We start from the raw sequence: 18798 nt of genomic DNA, 5'->3' as shown, positions 1-18798 counted from the left end.
CAGTCAGTCAGTCAGTCAGTCAGCCAGTCAGTCAGTCAGTCAGTCAGCCAATCAGTCAGTCAGTCAGTCAGTCGCTCGGTGTGAAAGGGCCGTGTGGGTGTTGCTAATAGTAACCACAGCAGATGGCTGATGTTGTTTTAGCTGCGTCAGTAATGAACTGGCAACCCGTTCCCTAGAAATCACACTGACTTTTAACTAGAAAACCAGAGGAAGAGGAAGAGGAAGAGGAAGAGGGACGGGTCTGGAGCTGTTTCCATCTCCACTGATGTCCATCGATGTGACTCAGAGAGATAACGGCATTTCCCTGCTCATCTCTCACACACACACACACACACACACACACACACACACACACACACACACACACACACACACACACACACACACACACACTATACACACCCATCTCATCTCCACACCAACTACAGCATGTAGCATCCACAGAGACCAAAAATAATATTAATAGCTGAAAGACGATATACGATATACAGCTCTGTAATAAAATAAGAGACTATTTAAAAATGATGAGTTTCTTTGATTTCACCAAATTAAAAACCTCTGGAATATAAACAAGAGGAAGATGGATGATCACAAACCATCAAACCACCAAACTGAACTGCTTGAATTTTTACACCAGGAGTAAAGCAGCATAAAGTTATCCAAAAGCAGTGTGTAAGACTGGTGGAGGAGAACATGATGCCAAGATGCATGAAAAAAACTGTGATTAAAAACCAGCCAGGGTTATTCCACCAAATATTGATTATTTCTGAACTCTTAAAACTTTATGAATATGAACTTGTTTTCTTTGCATTATTTGAGGTCTGAAAGCTCGGCATCTTTTTTGTTATTTCAGTCATTTCTCAATATGTTTATTTATAATTTGGGAGAAATGTTGTCTGTAGTTTTTAGATCAAAACAAAAACATTAATTTTAAAACAACCTCTATAAAGATTCACATTTCCACATCAGTCTGATTCATCAAGGTTATAACCTCAGACCACTTACTGAAGAGTGTTAAATCATCACACCGAAAATTAATTCATCTCCTTCCATTATCTCAACTTTTAAATGTGAAAACAAGACTCTAAACAAGCACTAACATCTCAACACTAAAATAACACACACACAGAGTTAAGCCTCTTATGATAACTTTCTATTTGGACAAAATATTCTCTCAGAAATGACTGCACTAAATAATATTTTTGTAATTTTAAAATGACAGGAAAATTATACATTTACAGCCTTTTAAAGAACAATAGACAAAACCTGACTAATTACAAAGCTGACTTACTTCCTGTTCTGTTCTCACTAAATTAAAACAATGGGTAAATATTGAGGTTATGGTTGTATTTTCTACGATAAATCAATAACCTAATTATCAGGACAGGCTGAACTGGAGCAGTTAGATGGATGAAGGTTGATGGAAATCAAACCAGAATCACCACTGACCTGAGTTTCACGTTTCACTAACCACCACAGATACACTATAATCACTGTAAATACATGCTGCGTGTGTGTGTCAGTGTGTTACTGTGTCTGAGAATTACTTTAGATTATAACTTTTCTACAAAATATTCATAAAATATCCATAAAATATAAACAGATTCATTCTGGATAAAAAATCTCAGCACATGAACTCTGAACAACTGAAGAGAAAAGCTATCGCCTCCACACGGCTCTACTCTCTGATTAACTCTGAACTTTTCTGAGATTACGTCCATCTGAGCTGCTGTGATAATCAGTAATAACTCCAAAACCACCAATAATTATAATAAAAACAATAATTACACCAAGAATTCTTTTAAATGCCTTCATGTGTTAAATACTTTTAAAATGAGGCCAAATATGACGTATTCTTTATTTACAGCAGCTTATAAAATCATTCATATTAACTACATCTTAACATCATTCTCGATTCACACATTTTATTCACCCCTCCCCCTCCCCCCCTCCCGCTTCTCAGGCAGCAGCAGCCTGTCACTCACACAGACACAGAGACAGCGCTGTGTATCTACTTCCTGTATCAAAAATCTAAACGTCGCAACATAACGTGTTTGATTTAATTGCCTTAAGTGACATCACACATCCTGCGATGTGACTATGTATATATATGTATATGTATGTATATATATTGTTATGGCGATGCTTAAACAATATATCGTGCAGCTCTAATTCTAACACAGAGAGAGTAGATGATTATTTCACCACAAACTAAGAGAAACTTTAAATCCTAGAAATACACAAACCAACTGTTCCCATATATAACATCTGACTCACACTGAGAGAGAGAGAGAGAGACAGAGAGAGAGAGAGACAGACAGAGAGAGAGAGAGACAGACAGAGAGAGAGACAGAGAGAGAGAGAGACAGAGAGAGAGAGAGAGAGAGAGAGACAGAGAGAGAGAGACAGACAGAGAGAGAGACAGACAGAGAGAGAGACAGAGAGAGAGAGAGAGAGACAGAGAGAGAGAGAGACAGAGAGAGAGAGAGGCAGAGAGAGAGACAGAGAGAGAGACATTAGTGATCTCATCGTTTCAGTGAAAACACGTTCAGAAACTAAACTAACCCTGATCTACCCCTCTGACACAATATACACACGCAATACACACAATACACACGCCAAAACCAACACTACTGTTTCCCCAAAACGACTACAGCTCTCTCCATACACACAGACCCTCACAGCGCTCACACACACACTCTACACACACACACACACACACTTCACACAAACTCACAATACACACTTTACACACAATATACACTCACACACACACCACACACACACTCTACACAATATACAGACAATGCACACAACACACGCACACACTATACACACACTATAAACACACTATACACACACTATACACACACTATACACACACTATACACACACTATACACACACTATACACACACTATACAGATCAGACTCACGCTGACGGATCGGTCGGTGATCATGATGCTGCTGGAGGAGGAAACGAGAGGCTGAATCCACCTCTCCTCCCGTCACATCCTCCCTCTCTCCCTCTCTCTCTCTCTCTCTCTACCTCTGTCGCTCTCTCTCTCTTTCTCTCCCTCTCTCTCTCTCTCTCTCTCTCTCTACCTCTGTCGCTCTCTCTCTCTTTCTCTCCCTCTCTCTCTCTCTCTCCCTCTCTCTCTCTCTCTCCCTCTCTCTCTCTCTCTCTCTCTCTCTCTCTCTTTCCCTGTACCTCTGTCGCTCTCTCGTTCTTTGGTTCTCTCACTCCCCCTCTCTCTCCCTCTCTCGTTCTCTCTCTCTCTCTCAGCTGGAGTGATTACGTCAGGTCCTGGCTCTTCTCTTCCACTAAGCGTCTCTCGAGTGTTTTTATAAATAAATAAATAAATATATTTAAAATCGAGCCAATAGAATCCAGAAGCTGCTCCAGCACATCTTCATCTCAATAATTACAGCTGAACAGGAGTGTGGTAATGTTGTGTATGTTATATTGTGTAGTTTAGTGTGTGTTTGTGTATTATTACAGTATTATTACAGTGTTATTACAATATTATTACAGTAATATTAAAGTATTAGTATTATTACAGTATTACTACAGTATTACAGTATTACAGTATTACAGTATTATTACAGTATTATTACAGTGTTATTACAGTATTATTACAGTAATATTAAAGTATTACAGTATTATTACAGTATTACTACAGTATTACAGTATTACTACAGTATTATTACAGTAATATTACAGTATTATTACAGTAATATTAAAGTATTAGTATTATTACAGTATTACTACAGTATTACAGTATTATTACAGTAATATTACAGTATTATTACAGTAATATTAAAGTATTACAGTATTACTACAGTATTACAGTATTATTACAGTAATATTAAAGGAAAGCTGTAGAGTGAATAAGTGGTGTACATGTTTGTGTTAAACTACATAGATCATCACTATCACACTGTTAGAAACGGGCTGATCTGCATTTTGGGGACAATATCAATTGTCTTTTAAGTCGATCAGCTGATTACCGATACCGATTGAGGGCGGGGCCGAATGCCACAATTACCTTTTGGAAATTTCACTGAATTTTGTCCACGGCTAAACAAACACTGTAAATCTAAGCTTACTGTAAATAAACAGAAGCACTTTACTCACCCAAATAAACAGTTTATAATAAGTAAAGGAAAGAAATCTGTGTAGTGTGTTTTATTTTATAATTATTGTTTACAGTAACAGAGATGCTGTAAAAATCATGTATTCATCCAATATTCATTTAATATTCAATATATTATTTCTACCCCAACAACCAACCATCCACAACCAACACTACAATAAATTGTAGAAACTGTACAAAATAGAAGTAGAACAATACAATAAATACAATAAATATAATAAATATAATAAATATAATAAATAAAGCAGACCTGAGTTTAACAGAGAGAACATTACAGTATAAAACTGTGTGGTGAGGATAAGCTGCAGAGATATATTATACATCATACACACATGATCACAGCAGTTACTAAGATAAAGAATAAACTACATTCTAATGGAATATAAAACTTATGTTTAGTTTTCATCACTCTGCAGTCTATAAACACTCCTGAACCAACAGTCTAACAGTGGATCATCAGGATGAATAAAACTCAAATTCTCCTGTTAATCACTCTGATCTCTATCGACTGATAAACTCAGAGAATCATGACTAAGGACAGAAACGTGATCTCAGAGAGAGAAAAGATAAATCAGCTGATTTATTCAAATCAGGAGCTTCAGGATGATCCTCAGATTTCCACAGAACTCAGACTCCCTCTCTCAGTGGATAACAGAGTATTTTATAAAAACTCAAACCGACCAAGACAGTTCACTTCTCTCCCAAATAACCTGAATTATTAATCCTCTCCTTCCTACAGGATTTCTACTCCAAATAACAGAGTAATAACTAAACCATAAACCCACAATCCTTCTGGAATAAACAAGATATAATCAGCTCATTAATATTTGATACCATTCTTTAAATATTATTAATCTTTCAGAAGGAAATACAAACCTAAACATGTGTTTCGCAAAGAAACAACAGAATGAATCTGCTGTTCATTAAACTTCCCTCTCAGCCAACAAAATATTTATTTACGTTAATGTACCCAATTTAAACCCAACTCTATCTACAGTTTGATCTGGAACAATGTCGCTTTAATTTATTCTCCTACCAGCAAATTCTGAAAGCAAACATCCGACCATCTGTAAAAACACTAATGATGAAATGAATGATATGTAGCTTCAGGAAAAATGATCCTAAACATTTTTCACAACAGACTTCCATCTAAAGAGACTCGAGCTTAATCAAGCTTTCTAACCCTAAATCTATACAAAACTCAACAAGACAAGAACAAGAAATAGAAGTAGAATTCTTCTAGTAGAGAAATTCTAGTTCTTCTATTGCTTGTTTATCTTGGTAACAGAAAACACAGGAGCTCCACTGACTGAATATAACCTAGACAGACGCCAACAGTCAGACGTTCATCGCTATCTCGGTAACACAGGCGCTGTGCCGAGCCGAGCGTACACCCCCACTTATTACACACACATGAACACACAGCAGCACAAACCCAACTTTTACATCAACAATAAACAGAATAGTAAATAAAATAACATTGCTGTTCCCGTAAATGAGCTGCTGGAGCTCCTTCACAGCGTCAACCAGCAGCTCAGTTTCCTCTGCTGAGAAGAGTTTGTTGAACACGTCCAGGTAGCTGCACCGTTACAATAGCAATCCACCAAAGACAGAACTCACCTGATCTACTCTTAAAGAGAATGATGAGCAAGAGACACTCTGATTGGTTTATTATTTCACGTTACGCTCAAAATATGATTAACACACCCATCATTAGTTGAGAGAATTAGTACATGCATTTAGCACATTTTGACCTGCACAAGGTGTACTTTTCCAGTCATTATGATAGCAAAGACACACTGACACTCCTAAGTAAAAAGCTGCATGGTGCACGAATAACAGCTCGCCTATAGATCACTAAAAGAGGGCCCTTGATTTGGCTGCTTTAGGGTTTTAATGCTGGGGGATTTATGTCACTCTAGCTCAGTCTGGTATTAATCATGGTGCTACTGGGCATCACCTTTCTCTGCTATAGAGGGTTTTATCATATTAGATAATCTAGATAATCTGTGTTTATCTGTATTTGCACACTTGGACAAAACATTTGCTCCATTTAGATTTTATACTTTTCTGCAAACAGAACAATTCTGCACTGATTCTGATTCTGCTGTGAGTTTATTTCAGCCGTTATCATCATTTTAAAACATAAACGCTGCAGAACTCATCATATTATCGTCTGTTTAACAGAACTGGTGCACCTTGCTTTTCTCAGGTAGCTGGAAATATGCGCTTGGCCTAATTCTGCTGCTCGGTTTCCTCAGCGCGGCTCTTCTGCTCGGCCTGTGAGACGACTGTGAGCCTCTGCGCTGCCTGTGGGAGGAAGACGCTCTCCGAACCTCCAGTCCTCCCACACAACCCAGCCGACTCCCTCCATCCCTCACACACAACCCAACATCCCTCACACTCCACACACCAGACCTGCTCTACATGCAGCGCTGCTACTCTTCAATCCTCTAAACTACTTTACTCAACATATTTCACTTCTAACAGCTGTTTAAACCCTGAAATTATATATACTTTATATAAAGTTCTGTAATAAATGTATATACCACTTCAGTTTCGGAATCAGTTTCTCTGATTTTGCTATTTATAGGTTTATATTTGAGTAAAATGAACATTGTTGTTTTATTCTATAAACTACAGACAACATTTCTCCCAAATTACAAATAAAAATATTCTCATTTAGAGCATTTATTTACAGAAAATGAGAAATGACTGAAATAACAAAAAAGATGCAGAGCTTTCAGACCTCAAATAATGCAAAGAAAACAAGTTCATATTCATAAAGTTTTAAGAGTTCAGAAATAATCAATATTTGGTGGAATAATCCTGGTTTTTAATCACAGTTTTTTTTTATGCATCTTGGCATCATGCTCTCCTCCACCAGTCTTACACACTGCTTTTGGATAACTTTATGCTGCTTTACTCCTGGTGCAAAAATTCAAGCAGTTCAGTTTGGTGGTTTGATGGTTTGTGATCATCCATCTTCCTCTTGATTATATTCCAGAGCTTTTTAATTTGGTAAAATCAAAGAAACTCATCGTTTTTAAGTGATCTATTATTATTTACAGAGCTGTATTTCCAAAAACATTACCCTGTCATCTCATGTAGTTCTGAGTGGTATTAATTACTTTTAATTAATACTTTCTTAATATTTAACAATATTTGCAATATCATTATTTATATACATTTATGGTTTTTATCTGACACTTTTATCCAGAGTGATTTACAGGGTTATTTTTATTACAGATTTGGGCCAATGTAGTGTTAGTTGGGAGTCTTGCCCCCACTGTCACGTCCCCACTGTGGCATTAATACAGGCTTAGGTAACACTTTATGATCAATTTACATATTGCTTATGCTGTCCCATCACTTTTGTCATGGCAGTGTATGTTAATTGTCAATTAATATATACAATATATATTGTTAATATATATTGAACAATATATAGTCACTGTCTGATTTGTTTTATAATGACATAATTTGATTAAAAAACTGAATCTTAAAATGAGTCAATATTTTCTAATAAATGGACCAATAGAAATTCTCCAAAATCACCTGATATAAACTATTTTGAATTGACAGATTAAAAGTTAAGAAGGATTTATTTCTCTTCTGTAAATTAGCTGTTTTGGGGATACATGTTTAATATTATTTTATGATAAACAGTTTATCAGGTTCTCTGAAAGGAGAGAGTTTTTGATTAATGATTAAAAGCTTTTCTTTGCTGCAGATGATTCAGAGATTATATAAGCGACTCGCTCCGGCAGCGTGATGAGAATTTAAACAGGACTCCCCGGGTCTCTTCTGTCACATGTGCAGATCTGGCAACCCCCACCGGACTGGGATTTAATCAGAAGTGCTCTCTAACTTTCAGATGAAGCCAAATAACTCCAAGATCTCCTGCCTCCAGTTATTAAAATGAAGCCACTAGTTAATCTCACTCTAAAAAAAGATTTACATCAACAAAACCTTCTAATTTACAAAGACTTGACAAAATGTGTGTTTTATAACACAACACATTATATTAGTTTTTTATGCAAAAATATATGGAATTTGGACTGAATTTAGGCTGTGCCTTTTCATATTGTGCACAATAATATTGTCAATAATTCTTACAAATAAAAAAGTCAATATAGCAATATTGCAACATTCATTAAAACATCTATTTTCTATATATTTTGCCAATTAGTGTTGTTATTTTAATTGTTTATTTGCAGTGTGAAGTGAGTCACACAAACGCAAAGCTCCATCTCATGATGCTACCACCACCATGCTTGACTGTAAGCAAGGGACAAAGCAAGGGACAGATTTGGAAACCATTTGACCCAAACAACAGGTTTATCTTCAGGACATGGTTCCAGTAATCCATGCTCCTGGGCTGCTCTTCTTCAGTAAACTGTTTGCAGGCTTTTTTGTGCACCAGCTTCAGAAGAGGCTTTCTTCTAGAACAGTTCCATGCAGAGTTACAGAGGTGATGCAGTGTGTGGTGTATGATCTGAGCACTGCAGGCTGACCTCACATTTCTTTAAGCTCAACCTCTGCAGCAATACCGGCAGCACTCATACATCTGTTTTATAAAGCCATCCTCTGGATAATTACCCTGAAAATGTGGACTCAACTTCTTTGGTGGATTCTGGGGACTCTTTGTCGTCCAGTAAAACTGCTGTATGGTCTTGGTCATTGTGCCGTATCTCAGTTTCAGGGTGTTAATAATGTTCTCATAAAATTTAACAGCCCTCTTATGAGTCACATGACACCGAGGAGGGGAAATGGTTAATTGGGCACAAATGTAATAGTGTACATTTTTGTAAGCACAAGATATATATATATATATATATTGCATATGTTTTCTTTTTTCAATGTTAAATGTGTCAGTCTTTTTGGTAAATAATTCAGAATTTTTTTTTTACACTGAGATACAGAATACACATACATAATAAATACTTGTGTATAGTGTGTGTGTTCAGTGTGTGTGTGTGTGTAGTGTGTGTGTGTGTGTGTGTGTACTGCACATGGTGAGAGCATGTCTCTTTAACAGCAGCTCTTATGTAAGTCTTTCACTCTCAGCCAACATGACACATCCACACACACACACACACACACACACACACACACACACACACACACACTCTCTACAGAGTGAACATCTAACCCCTCCACCTCCTCCCCCCTTCCTCTCTTCCTCCTCTCAGGGTTCTGCCTCTCAGCTCCAGCTCTGACCTGCTCTCCCTCCCTCTGGCCTTCACAGCTTCATCAGTCCCTGTGGCCCCGGGGGGACGGAGGGACAGGGGGACAGGGGACAGGGGGACGGTCACTCTGCTATTTTTAGTTCAAAGATTTAACAGCAGAGTTGATTAAAACAGGCGTGTAATCCCTAAACATTATAAACCCTCAACTAACGTTCAGTATAAACCTTAATAATGCTCATCACTATCTTACCCCCCACCAACAGTCTATTTTCACCCCTTCCTCCTATCTGGTTTAAACAGCAAATATTTTCAAAGATTGTTTATTATTTCACATTGTGCCCAAAATTAACCACACCTATGATTAATTACGAGAATTAGTATGTAACTTTTGTACTTTCCCCGTCGTTACAATAGCAAAGACACACTGACACCACGCCCTAAATCAAGCTGCACGGTGCACGATTAACAGCTCACCTGTAGATAAAGGTAACAGGGTCAGAAATAATCTGGGTAAAAACACATCGAGTTTCTCTGCTGGTAAAACACGAGTACAGAAAAGCCAGACTCAAACACCTCGCTTTAATCTGAATTATGCATCACTTTACCCTCCGAGCTCCACCTGAGAGCAGGAACGCAGTCATCCGCAGCACAGGCTCTAACAGACACAGCTCTTTACATTTTAAACTCTGATCCTGCTAAACATTCTGATACATGTTTTGTGTTTTATTCAGTGTTTCCTCATGTCTGAATAAAATACTGCTGAATCTGATCAGATTAGTCAACAATTATTTCTGTTTGTTTATTTAATGGTGTAATTATTCCCTCCATCTCTGCTTGCTGTGAGTACAGCGCCTGTTTCTAGTTTTCTCTGTTTTCTCTTTAAATCAATAGAAACAGCTGAACAAAGGATTTAAATGCTCTTTAAATTTGTAACATGTTGTATTTGTGCACTTTTAGAGACACAGGCCGAGTTAAGTGTAAACTGTGTGAGTAAACACAGTATTTTGTGCAGTGCTGCTACTTGACAAATTTTTAATAATCAACAACTTAATACACAATATGTTTATAATACACAACACTGTAATTATTATTAATAGAGTTACACATCAATCATATATCTCAAATAATAAAGCTGACCAACTCAAACTCTATTCTGTAAATACTGTATACTGTATAAGTATCTACACACTGAACACAACCTTTCTGGACAAGCTGAGAAACACAGAGTCATACTGCAGAATTTAACACTGCATTATTCTGTTCTCTCCAGTGTTTCTGTTACACAGTGCAGCACCAGAGAGCTGAACCTGGAATGGAAATTATAATTATATTTTTCTTATTATATGTCTGTACTGTAAAGGGTGAAGTTAAATAAGAACAGCAAGTAGAACTGTGTATTGGAAAACGTATGTAATACGCATCAGATCAAGTCAGCAAAACGATATATTGCATCTGTTTAAATCTTATTCAAAACTTTAAGAAAACATATATAAATAAAACCAAAAACATTTATAAAACATTTATAAGATCTGAATAAAATAAGAATGTACTTTTCATGTAATCAGAACAGTGGGGCCTAACAACAGAGTAAAACACTGCCATCTAGTGGAGCGGGCTTAATCACAACACTAAATGAACCACTGTCTGACACTAATCTTTACTTCTAAACTAATAATTTAATATCAATAATGTTTTACTGTGTTTTTGAAAATCTATACAGTATTGCAAAACAAAATATTGCAATACTTCGATTTATTAATAATTTCTAACACCCCTAGAGGCTTATAGAAGTTTATACTAAAAGCCTGGGATTCACCACTTAGTTATCATTTGTTAAAAAAACATATTCATTCATTATTATACCACAGTTGAGAGGTGTTCTATGAGTGCCATTATCAGCCATAATGCACTGTAACCGAAGCTCTCCATGTACAGTATTACTCCGCCCACATACAGGTAACCTAGCAACGATGCAGCGCATACAAACCAAACCGCACAGCTACAAACAGAGCAGCAATGGAACTATTTTAACTGGTGGAGTTTTAATAACCAAACAGATCCTATTTTCTCCTCCTCTTTAACTCAGAATCTTTCAATAAATAGTGATAATGAAACTGTGGTATAATCACAATAATACACTCGAGGTTCCTGCTGAAACATGTGATATCTTGAGTGTATTGTTGCTTAAATATGTCATAATATAAATTATTTTTAATAATTAATTACTTCAGTTAGTCGGCTCCTTCAGGCTCTGTACAGTAAATCAGTGTATCTCTGAGATTCTCTTCCTCTTCTTTTATATGATCAGTTGCTACGTTACTCTGAAACAGTGGAGCATCATCTGCTTTCAGTTCACACTCTCTCATACGATCTGCTTCAGGAATAAAGTTTTATATAAATATAGATATAAAATCACATTTCTCTGTGTTCTGATCCTCTCCGCTGGGGTTTATTTAATTCTGATAACGTTGTTTTACTCTGATGTAACAGAAACATCTTAACCTGACAATCTTTTTTCACTCCTCTTACAGAAAGTGCAGGTAGCTCGTTGCCATGGTAACTGCGGATGCGGTGAATCAGGTATAGAGGTGTGTAATGTAAATGCTAATGCACTGATTTAAAGGTATCTGTGCACTGTGATGAGACTGAGGAACACAGGTAATGAGGCTGTGCTAATAACAGTCCCTGTATCTCAGTATCTCAGTATCTCAGTATCTCAGGAGTCGGTGGATAAACAGATCTGAGAGGAAGCTCTGGGTGATGGAATGCAGAGACTGAACCACTCAGATACACCTTTTACTGTTTATAATAAAAATTACAACATTTTATTTATTGTAGTTTTTTACAGAACATCAACACCAACATTTTAATTATTTAGAATTATTTGTTAACTTAGAATTCATTAAAATTGTATTTTTGTATGTTTTGTATCAATTAATCACTGAAATTATTCAGAACTTTAATTTGTGGATCAATCTACATCAGCCTATCTATAAAGTTTGAAATAATGTTTATATACAGCAGACAGAGCCCTGCTGTATGATTCTTAATGCAATATCCTCCTCATTATTATTAAGTATAACATATACAGCTCTGTAAAAAAAATAAGAAATCAGTTTCTCTGATTTTACTATTTATAGGTTTATGTTTGAATAAAATGAACAGTGTTGTTTTATTCTATAAACTACAGACAACATTTCTCCCAAATTACAAATAAAAATATTCTCATTTAGAGCATTTATTTACAGAAAATGAGAAATGACTGAAATAACAAAAAAGATGCAGAGCTTTCAGACCTCAAATAATGCAAAGAAAACAAGTTCATATTCATAAAGTTTTAAGAGTTCAGAAATAATCAATATTTGGTGGAATAATCCTGGTGGTTTTTAATCACAGTTTTTTTATGCATCTTGGCATCATGTTCTCCTCCACCAGTCTTACACACTGCTTTTGGATAACTTTATGCTGCTTTACTGAAACACAGTGATCAACTTGTTCTAAAATATGTTATCAGTTATCACTCTGATAACAGGGTGTTACAGGATTATTAATGCAGCTTAAAAACCTCATATCCATCATCCAGTTCTCCAAACCGAGCCACGCAGAACACAATACATCACACAATTCATCACACCATACATCACACCATACATCACACCATACATCACACCATACATCACACCATACATCACACAATACATCACACCATACATCACACAATACATCACACAATACATCACACCATACATCACACCATACATCACACAATACATCACACAATACATCACACCATACATCACACAATACATCAGACAATTCATCACACCATACATCACACCATACATCACACCATACATCACACAATTCATCACACAATACATCACACCATACATCACACAATACATCACACAATACATCACACAATACATCACACAATACATCACACCATACATCACACCATACATCACACCATACATCACACAATACATCACACCATACATCACACCATACATCACACAATACATCACACAATACATCACACCATACATCACACCATACATTACACAATACATCACCCGAGAGAAGAGTTTATCACTCTAATCAGACGAGCACAGAGTTATTGCTCTCCTTTATTCTCCAATTTCCTCCATCAGACTCTCTACTGACGCTCTGCAGCCAATAAACAGCAGCGCTTTCTGACAACCAATCATTTAATCCCTCATTAACATCATCACCATCAGTCTGCATTTCAGAGACCAGGCAGAGCAATATCCTCATTTCAGCTGTGAAGAAAATTAATATAAAACAGTCTGATATTAATAACTCAGCCCTGCGCTGTTAACTCTACAGATATGTGTATCTACAGGCAGCCTGATTCAGGGCGTATCAGTGTATCTTCGCTCTCATAACGACGGGAAAAGCATATCTTGAAAAACCTTAAAACGCAAAGCATAAGTCATGTACTAATTATCTTAATTAATGATGGGTGTGGTTAATTTTGGGTGTAACGTTAAATAATAAACCAATCAGAGTCATTCTGTCGCTCATCATTCTCAGGTGAGCTCTGACCAGATAGTGATGAGCATCACAACAAGTTTTCCAGTGGTTTAAATGATGGGTTTTTGATCACAGGGTTGGGGGTCTATAAAGCTCCCGCTGTTCTGCTGAAACACGACTCAGCTCTGATCCTGACTTTATAAACCGGAATAAACAAACAGATATTTCGCTGTTCTGTATAAACATATACATATAACTGACTATAAATAAAACACTTTTGTATAACTATAACACACACAGAGGATCCTTTATTACTGTTTCCAGTCAGGGTTAAACAGGGCTGATTATTTATCTTATGCAGATTTACAGTTTTCACCCATTAATCTCATGTTTATATGGGAATGTATCTGTATTATGTATTACAAAATACAGATTACAACATTACAGTATATCATCACTGTCCAATGAAGAACAAGTATCTCAATTTTTGTTGATTTTTATTTTACTACATAAGACACACTGTCCCTTACACCTAAATATATTGATGAACAGACCAATAGAAACTCTTAAAAATAATCTGAAATAAACTCTTTTTACATTGACTTCTATTGAAAGTTAAGAAGTTTTTTCTCTCTCCTGTAAAGTTGCTGTTTTGGAAATAAGTGTTTTCATTGGACAGTGATGATATGAACAGATTCAGACGAGCCAACCAGAAACAGAAATTCTGTAAAGATAATTTAAACCTGCTGAACTCCTGAAGAATGAAGTCCTGCTCTATTTAATGCAAATAATAAATAATTAATTGTATAATTAAACTCAGTTGAATTAAACTCACTGAACAAGGTTAAATAACTTTATTTCAGTTATTCTGTCGGAGCTGCAGTGGAGTGTAAGGGGGGGGGATGGGGGGGGGGGTGGTTCAGAAATCGCCTACAGCACAGTTTCCACCACATTTCTCATGAATTCAGTTCACTCACAGCGGGGAGTGTGTGGATCCTGCGAGATCAGAGTGTTTATATTAACAAGAACTCTGCTCTAAAACTTACTAAAACACACAGCAATAAAACAGGAGAATAAAATGAGGATTAAAAGTGTCTGAAATAATAAATTTAAATAGATTCAGTCATGGTGAAAGCATGGGAGGAGAATGGGGGAGATGTAATTAAAGAAACTTAAAACTAGAGAATTAGGCTAAAAGGACAAGAGATAAACAGAAACAGAGAATAAACCGGGAGCGATCTTTAATCACAGGTTAGATCGCTCAGTCATTTGGTGTGAAATACTGAAAGACACTTACTGACTAGCACGTTCAACATCTGATCCAGTCGGCGACTGGGAGTCAACAGCAGTAACTACCCACAGCCAATGAGATCACGCTCTAAATCAAGCTGCACGTTTATCGGCTCGCCTATAAATCACTACAATATGACCCTGTATGTAAAATGTGACATCATGTACAGTTGTGTCTCCTTAATCTACAATATCTAATGAAGCTCTATAACACTGAGAAATCTACAGCAGCTCTACTAACCCCTGATACTCAGCACAGAATCTAATCCCACAGAAAGAGGTAAATAGATGAACACGTGATGCATTTAAACTCTTTATACTGTCTGTATGTTAAACTCACTAAATTTCATTAAACTGAAGGAAACTCAGTCTGTATCTGGTATTTGTATAAAAACCACAGCGTGTTTAATGTATATTTTGTATGCAGAGCTTCATGGCAGACTCTCGTTAGCTTCTCACTGTGGGAATCGCCTTCAGGCCAAACCACTGAATAATCAATACCACCATCAGCACCAGAATAATCCCTGCTGAGAGACGAGCGTCTCTATATAATCCAGCTCTACAGACCTTCCTGCACACTGTCTGTTTACTGCAGATTTATATTTATTTATGAGAATTATTTACACTATTTAAACTTTTATTTTATCAAATTAAAAACCTCTGGAATATAATCAAGAGGAAGATGGATGATCACAAACCATCAAACCACCAAACTGAACTGCTTGAATTTTTACACCAGGAGTAAAGCAGCATAAAGTTATCCAAAAGCAGTGTGTAAGACTGGTGGAGGAGAACATGATGCCAAGATGCATGAAAAAAACTGTGATTAAAAACCAACCAGGGTTATTCCACCAAATATTGATTATTTCTGAACTCTTAAAACTTTATGAATATGAACTTGTTTTCTTTGCATTATTTGAGGTCTGAAAGCTCTGCATCTTTTTTTGTTATTTCAGTCATTTCTCATTTTCTGTAAATAAATGCTCTAAATGAGAATATTTTTATTTGGAATTTGGGAGAAATGTTGTCTGTAGTTTATAGAATAAAACAACAATGTTCATTTTACTCAAACATAAACCTATAAATAGCAAAATCAGAGAAACTGATTCAGAAACTGAAGTGCTCTCTTCATTTTTTTCTAGAGCTGTATACGACAAACAGCAAAAAAGGAGATAATTCTGCACCTGTCTGAACAATGGGTTATAATAGGTTATAATGGGTTATAATCACAGTGTATATCTGAATGTACCAGCATGCCCATAATTATTAACTGTGAATTATAAAAGAATAACGGAGCTGTTAATCTTCACTCAGAATGTGTTTTAAAGGTAAACTCAAATCAGTAAAACACACAGATATAACCAAATACACGCAGGAATGAATCTAACAGAGTGTATAAAAATCTGGGTTTTGCTGTCAGTCAGTGAACAAAAAGGAAATGAGGAAAAGAATTAAAACTCATTCACTCTTATCTACTGAATAAAACTCTGCTGTACTGAGAGGAGGAGAAACTGCCCGGAACACATTTACTGTCCTCCCAAACTATAATCTAATCTCCCTTATAAAAATCTGCTCTCCCTCCATTACATCCATTATTACTATAAATATAAAGAAGATAAATTCATAAACTCTGTTACAGATCTCAGATTATCTGTTAAAAAATGAAGCGTAACATAATCTAATGGATTTCTATATTAAAATAACAATCTGATTACTTATTATTCTTCTTGGATTACAGAAATATTCTAACAAATCAGCTGAAACAGGATTAAACTAACATGCTTTAAATGAGTTTTTAATGCTGATTTGCTGGGATTTCTAGCAGTGCAGCAGCTGCTGGATTCTTTCATTTATTTAATTTAATTATCTACTTGTTTTACTGTTTTTCTATAGCTATTTGTCCACTGCCGCGCACCGTAATTACACTTTGGGCGCGCCATGGTTTCCACGGAGATCCACGTTAAAAACACAACAGCGAGTGGAAGTGGAGGAGCTACTGAACGTGATGATGTCATGTGACCGAGAAAAACTAAAAACTCACTGATCCTCCTGTTTTTACAATTGCAGTCAGGATGCAGGAGTTTTATCACTAAAGAGTAGAAGAGTGAAATATTTTACACAGAGAAAATATTTTTACAGCAATAACTACTGTAGATCATGGAGTGAAATTTACGCAGAGTAAAAGGAGACAATTTTCTGGTAAATAAACACAAACGCTAAGACTAATCTCCCCCAGCTAACGTTACTATCCTAGTCCTGTACAGCCCATAATACTGCAGATCTCAAGCCCTGTTTCTGTCTGTATCTAGACATTATTTCTGTTATGAAGAAAACTGAACAGCCGAATTATCCAATATTATCAGCAAATACAGTAAATATCATCTAACCCAACACTTCTGCACACAACCCAAACAAACAGCTATTAAAAATAATACATGAGATTAATAAAACATAAAGCAATCACCAAAACCATCAGCCCCCCCCCCGAACTCATTAACACATTAATTCAGTCTTAATTTAGAGCTAAAAAAACTCACATGAATTAAAAACACAAACACTGAAGATAAACCCAGACCAGATCTGAAGCCCCGAGTAAAGAACAGAAAGAGCATCACTCCATTTCTCTCTGTTTTCCTGAGAAACCAGATCTAAATCATCTCTCTCTATCTGAACAGTCACATCTCTCTCTCTTTAGCTCTTCAGGTAAACTGAGAGTAACTGTGCAGAACAGCCGGATCGTTCACCCACAGTCACCGAGCACAGTCACCGAGCACAGTCACCGAGCACAGTCACCGAGGACAGCCTGAAAACAGAACATCCAGAAAACCAGGAGCTGCAGCAGCAGCAGCATCTCTCAGTGAGCTGCACCCTCATGTGCTGTTAGGTACTGACTGAGCATGCTCAGAACAGAGCTCAGAACACAGCTCAGAACACAGCACAAAACACAGCTCAGAACACAGCTCAGAACTCAACTCAGAACACAGCTCAGAACAGAGCTCAGAACACAGCTCAGAACCCAGCACAAAACACAGCTCAGAACACAGCTCAGAACACAGCTCAGAACTCAACTCAGAACACAGCTCAGAACACAGCTCAGAACACAGCTCAGAACACAGCACAGCTCAGAACTCAACTCAGAACACAGCTCAGAACACAGCACAGCTCAGAACACAGCTCAGAACACAACACAGCTCAGAACACAACACAGCTCAGAACACAGCTCAGAACACAGCACAGCTCAGAACACAACACAGCTCAGAACACAACACAGCTCAGAACACAACACAGCTCAGAACACAACACAGCACAGCTCAGAACACAGCACAGCTCAGAACACAGCACAGCTCAGAACACAGCACAGCTCAGAACACAGCTCAGAACACAGCACAGCTCAGAACACAGCTCAGAACACAGCTCAGAACACAACACAGCTCAGAACCCAGCACAAAACACAGCTCAGAACTCAACTCAGAACACAGCTCAGAACACAGCTCAGAACACAGCACAGCTCAGAACACAGCACAGCTCAGAACACAGCACAGCTCAGAACCCAGCACAAAACACAGCTCAGAACCCTAGCTCAGAACACAGCTCAGAACACCGCACAGCTCAGAACACAGCACAGCTCAGAACACAGCACAGCTCAGAACACAGCTCAGAACA

The 18798-nt window shown here is 37.0% G+C and overlaps 1 protein-coding gene across 49 annotated transcripts in view; it reads right to left on the bottom strand.

The window, feature by feature from the left end:
- Positions 1 to 18798, bottom strand: part of plekha5 (pleckstrin homology domain containing, family A member 5) — a 109826-nt gene that overhangs the window by 48083 nt on the left and 42945 nt on the right. Inside the window, exon 1 of one of the 49 annotated variants that reach the window (XM_049474931.1) lies at positions 2936 to 3044. The exons of the other annotated variants lie outside the window; for them this stretch is intronic. The gene's annotated coding sequence lies outside the window, so the exon portion shown is untranslated. Of the gene's footprint in view, positions 1 to 2935; positions 3045 to 18798 lie in introns of those variants that run through there. 49 annotated transcript variants of the gene reach the window in all.

Source organism: Astyanax mexicanus, chromosome 2 (assembly GCF_023375975.1).
Source record: "Astyanax mexicanus isolate ESR-SI-001 chromosome 2, AstMex3_surface, whole genome shotgun sequence".
NCBI lineage: Eukaryota > Metazoa > Chordata > Actinopteri > Characiformes > Acestrorhamphidae > Astyanax > Astyanax mexicanus.
This window is presented reverse-complemented; position numbering and strand designations above follow the sequence as displayed.